Source organism: Lutra lutra, chromosome 11, assembly GCF_902655055.1.
Source record: "Lutra lutra chromosome 11, mLutLut1.2, whole genome shotgun sequence".
Taxonomy (NCBI): Eukaryota; Metazoa; Chordata; class Mammalia; order Carnivora; family Mustelidae; genus Lutra; species Lutra lutra.
Window position 1 is genome coordinate 24,458,134 of NC_062288.1, and position 5,359 is coordinate 24,463,492.

At 33.4% G+C, this 5,359-nt stretch overlaps 1 pseudogene; it reads right to left on the reverse strand.

Annotated features, from left to right (window-relative positions):
• Nucleotides 1-216: 216 nt before the first annotated feature.
• On the reverse strand, nt 217-454 carry LOC125081571 (uncharacterized; annotated as a pseudogene).
• Between the last annotated feature and the right edge of the window lie 4,905 nt (nt 455-5,359).

A 5,359-nucleotide genomic window follows, 5' to 3' on the forward strand; every position in this document is an offset into this window, starting at 1 on the left:
GATCATGACCAGAGCCAAAGGCAGATGCTTAACTGACTGAGCCACCCAGGCATCCCTCTCGTATATCCCATTCATGTTAGGAACCAAATGGTTTTGATAAGCAGATTAAGGTAATATGATAGTTTTTTTTCTAAGACTAAGATCTAGAGTAAAGGCAAAAGATATTAAAAGTTTTCTGTCATAACTAATTTGAGATGATGTAAGACCACAGAAAGAAAATGTTACTCGAGGCACTTTTAGAGAATGAGACAAGATAAGGAAATAAGAGAATTAAGTGTATCAGATATTCTCTTTGTAACAGGAATTGTATTGAAAAATTTTTATATTGACTCCATGTGTGTGTATGTATGTGTGTCTACCTCATAAGAGCCTGATATGTGGTCAGTATTCCTTTTTACTGATAAGAACAGATACTACACTACACTTGATCTTAGCCACAAGGCTGAGAAGCGATAGTATTCCTTTTTATACCCCAAAGAATTGTAGACACTGAGTCTCAAAAATCTTTAAAGTGGAAGAGCTGAAATTTTAGCTAAGGTTGTTTTAATTAAGTCATGCATTCTTTTTCACTCTACCATACCTCCAACATTTTGTCCAGGAAGTACTCAAGATTCTAAAGAAAGCATTTTCCTATGTCAAAAAATTGAACATGGAGCACATCATTGCAAAAAGTTTTGCATAAAAAATGCTCATCTTCTGGCAGGTAAATGCTTGATTAACTTGCAGAGAAGAGTTCTTTAAACTTAAAATCATCTACACATTAAAATTTGGAAATTTGTGAGGGAAAAATATTGCTTTGGCAAACAAAATCCTAAGCTTATAACCAAATTTAGGAACTATTAATATTGAAATGTATTTTGTCTTTTTTTTTTAAGATTTTATTTATTTATTTGGCCAGGGAAAGAGAGAACAAGTCAGGGAGAGCACAAGAGCAGGGGGAGGAAGAAGCAGACCCCCCTCTGAGCAGGGAGCCAGAGGCAGGGGTGATCCCAGGATGCTGGGATCATGACTTGACCCCAAAGCAGATGCTTAACTGGCTGACTGAGCCACCCAGGCATCCCTTGAAGTGCATTTTGAAAGGCCTAGAAAAATACAGAAACTTGGATAAAGAAAATTAAGAGAGAAACCAAAAGACGCTCTATGATAACTTAGATATCTGGATATAATGAAATATATTTAATTTTGAACAATCCTAAATCAACATATTGACATGAAGAAATGCAACTAAATCCATATTTTATTTCCTGACCCCACAGAAAGAGTTGGATTTGCTAGTCAATTGCTTTTGGGTGTTATTTTCATTTGTTTTGAAACTGTATTCTGTAAGATCAGTTGTGCCTTTAGGGTAACATCTGACTGCATGAGATAGCTAAATATACAGATAATCATTTAATCATGCATCCTTTCCTAGATATCTGACAAGCATCTTTTATATTACCTGGCCTTCAACAAGGCCCTGGATGTATATTTTAAACAAAAAAGATATCTTACTCCTATGGAAAAGTTAAAGGAGGACTGAACATCACAGAAATAAATGAAAATTATTGCTTACTAATAAGTAAGTGATAAGAAAAATAAAGCAGGGTAAGGGATTAGGGGTTATTAGGAAAATCCTCTCTTAAAATTTTAACAGGAACGTGAATCAAGTGAGGGATAAAACACACTATATTCAGGGAAAGAGTACATAGTTTTCACAGACAGTGTGTACAAAGGCCCTATAGAAGGCCATTCCTCAAAATAATAGGTATAAAATAGATGAATCCTTAAGTCATCTTTCTTGTTCCAGTGCTGATATATGACTTAAAAATAAGGAGAACTAAATGGGAAAATGGTAAATAGAACAGAAATATCTTTTGTTCCCACTATAGATTCTAAATCTTCTAAAAAGTTCTTTTTCTTAATTCAACTTGTGTGTAAGACCTTTTAATTTATATCTAGAAAACAGCCACAGTGATAATTAAATTTCCTCAGAAATTATTTAATCACTCAACTGTTAGCATAAATTGAATCAATTTTAAACTAATGGACTGTAGAAATAACAGTAAAATTATATGATGTTACACATGACTAAAATCTAGGCTGAATTAATTTACATTGAAAGCTTTGCTTAATTAAAACACAGGCTTTAAATAAATATCATTTTTTGTTTATATGTCTAATCCAAAACAAGTAATGGTCTTTAAATATAGTAGAGTAAGATATCCTTTTATAGTCACATAAAAAAATGATAGGAATGCTTTGTTTTCAAATATTTGCTGTCTTTAAAACTCCTTATGTTGTGTCCTTACCTAAAAGTCATACGAATTTCAACTGCTTTGTAATCAATTATACAAACAAAATCATGTTCTTAGATTATATTCTATGAATATATAACATTACTACTGCCTTATTACCTAATTACTCACAGCTTTTTAGTAATCAATCATATATCTGCTTTTTATTTATTTCATGGTTAATTGGAGATAACTAATAGATGTGTTTACCTCTCTCCATGTAAGTCTTTCTAAGGCATCCATCATGAAGTACATGAAAAATTATATCTGTTTTAAGATTCTTAATATTCAGTTTAAGAAAATGAAAACTCAAAAATACAAATTTCTGAATATCATATTTTACTTTGGGAGTTATTCAAAAATAATCAGAGAATAATAACGGGAAAATTTCAATTAATTTACATTTTTTCTGAAACACTTGTAAAAAATGATAAATCCTGTCAGTAGGATAAGATTTACTATAAAAAGTTTCCATGTTTTATCACATTTATTTATTAGGATATACTTAACGGAAAAAAAAAAGATGACACATAAATTTGGTCTATTTATTACATTTTAGATTCTGTGTTTATTAGCTTTGTCAAATGTTACTGTTACCTTATTCCCCTGGAAAGGAAGATGGTTTAACTTCAGAAAACTAAAAGTAGGAGTACCTGGGTGGCTCAGTCGGTTAAACTTCTTCTGGCTTTGGCTCAGGTCTTAATCCCAGGGTCCTGGGATTAAGCCCTGCACTGGGCTTCCTGCTCAGCAGAGAGCCTGCTTCTACAGTTCCCCTGTTTATGTTCTCTCACTCTCTCTTTCCTTTCTGTCAAATAAATAGAGTTGCTTTTTTTTTTTTTTAAGATTTTATTTGTTTATTTTACAGAGAGAGAGAGAGAGAGCACAATCAGGGGGAGTGTCAAGCAGAGGGAGAGTGCGAAGCAGGATCCCCACAGAGTGGGCGAGCCTGATGTGGGATTCCATCCCAGGATCCCGGGATCATGACCTGAGCCAAAGGCAGTTGCTTAACCAACTGAGCCACCCAGGTGCCCTCAAATAAATAGTCTTTAAAAAAGAAAAGTAGTTAAAGTGCTTATATTATCCAAAATAAGGCCTATTTGAGCTAATACATTTTAAAAAATCTGTTATTAACATTAGTTATTTTCTGTTAAAATTGATGTTGAATAAGGAAATGGATTATTATTTTCAATACTGTTAATAAGGCTTACTTAAAATGACTTTGGGGAAAAAAACACTACCAAGTGAGTAAGAAAACATTGCTACACTCACATACTTCTAATATTTCACTTAGCAAGTGGTATGGAATGGGTTATCTTCTCTTTCATCTTCTTCCCTAAGCTCCACTAGATCTCCCTGAGGATCAGTTAAAAGCCCTTTCCTTCTCTGTGGTTCCAAAGTCTAGCATAATGCCTAAAACAAAAATCCTCTTAAATATAACACGGCATACCGTCAATGCCAGGCACAGAGTAGATTCTTCTTCAGGTGGCTGCTCAAATATCACCTGCCTGGAGCCTTTTCTGATTACTCTAAGACTCTAAGATAAGAATCCCTCCCCAATCCCAAATACCCATTCACTTTGGCATTTTTTTTTTTTTTTTGGCTTTTGCATTTACTACCATATAACATTCTATACATACTATTTTTGCTTGTCCTTAGCATTTACAATAATTGACACTTATAGGAGCTCAGTAAATAGTTGTGGATTTAATGAATGAATGAATGAGGAATCCAAGTAGTTTAAGAACCAGTATCATCCGAATATTATTCAGCCATAAAAAGAATGCAGTCTTGCCATTCTGGAATGACATGGATGAAGCTAGAGGGTATAATGCTAAGGCAAGATAAGCCAGTCAGAGAAGACAAATATCCTATGATTTCATTCATATGTGGAATTTAAGAAAAAATTAACAAAGGGAAAAAGTGAGAGAATGAGAGACAAACCGAGAAACAGACTCGTAACTATAGACTGATGGTTACCAGGAAGGAGGGTAAGTGGGGTGGATGGGTTAAATAGGCAATGGGGATTAAGGAGTGCCCTTGTGATGAGCACTGAGTGATGTATGGAAGTGTTGAATCACTACATTGTACACCTGACGATAATATAATTCTGTATGTTAATTAACTGGAATTATAATAAAAACTTTTTTCAAAAAAGCACCAATATCATCATGTGAGAGAGTTTTTAAGTGTCCTCTCCTTATTATGCTTCTGATAGTCCCCTCCCCAGTACTTCTCTTGGATCCTGTTGTTTCTGATTTTGAGGTTCTTCAACAGCTTCTACACAGGGAGTTCTGGTGCTATTTTTAAGAGGAACTAAAATTGAAAATAGTTATTATTTCTGTTATAACACTAAATCTCACTAATTTAATCTCTATAGAACTTATAATGAACTATTAAACTGTAAAAAAAAAATACATCAATGTATAAGTAACAAACACATGCTAGTTTTGCCATACTCAAAACCAGAGCTGTCCAATAGAATATTCTGCAATCTTGGAAATGTCCTATGTCTGTGCTATCCCACACAGTAAACACAAGACACAAGTGGTTATCGAGCATGTGAAATATGGTTAGTGAGACCAAGGAACTGAGTTTTTAAATTTTATTTAACTTTAACTTAAATTTAAACAGCCACTGGAGGGGCACGTCAGTAGTCTGCTTGAGGATTCTCTCTCTCTCTCTCTCTCCCCTCTACCTTTTCCCCTGCAACTCTCTCTTCCTCAAAAAATAAAATTAAATAACCACTGGAAATAGTATCTATCATATTGGATGAACAGCTTTAAACAATTATTTTCCTTATACATGTTGAGAAATTTTAAAAGAAATAACTCAAGAAAATTAGTAAAATTTTAGAAAATGCTAAGAAGTTAATTTTGGCAATAATGACAGTTTTCATAAAATTATTATGGAAATTATTGTGGAAAATGATAGCTATTGCTTATGAATTATTACAAGGATTTTTGCTTGTGTTGTAATATTAAAATACAGAGTGAGCTATAAAAGAGCTATAATAGCCGAAAGAGTCATCTGATGGTAAAATAGTTCTAGGAACATACAGTTCATTATACCATGCTCTATTGATCCTT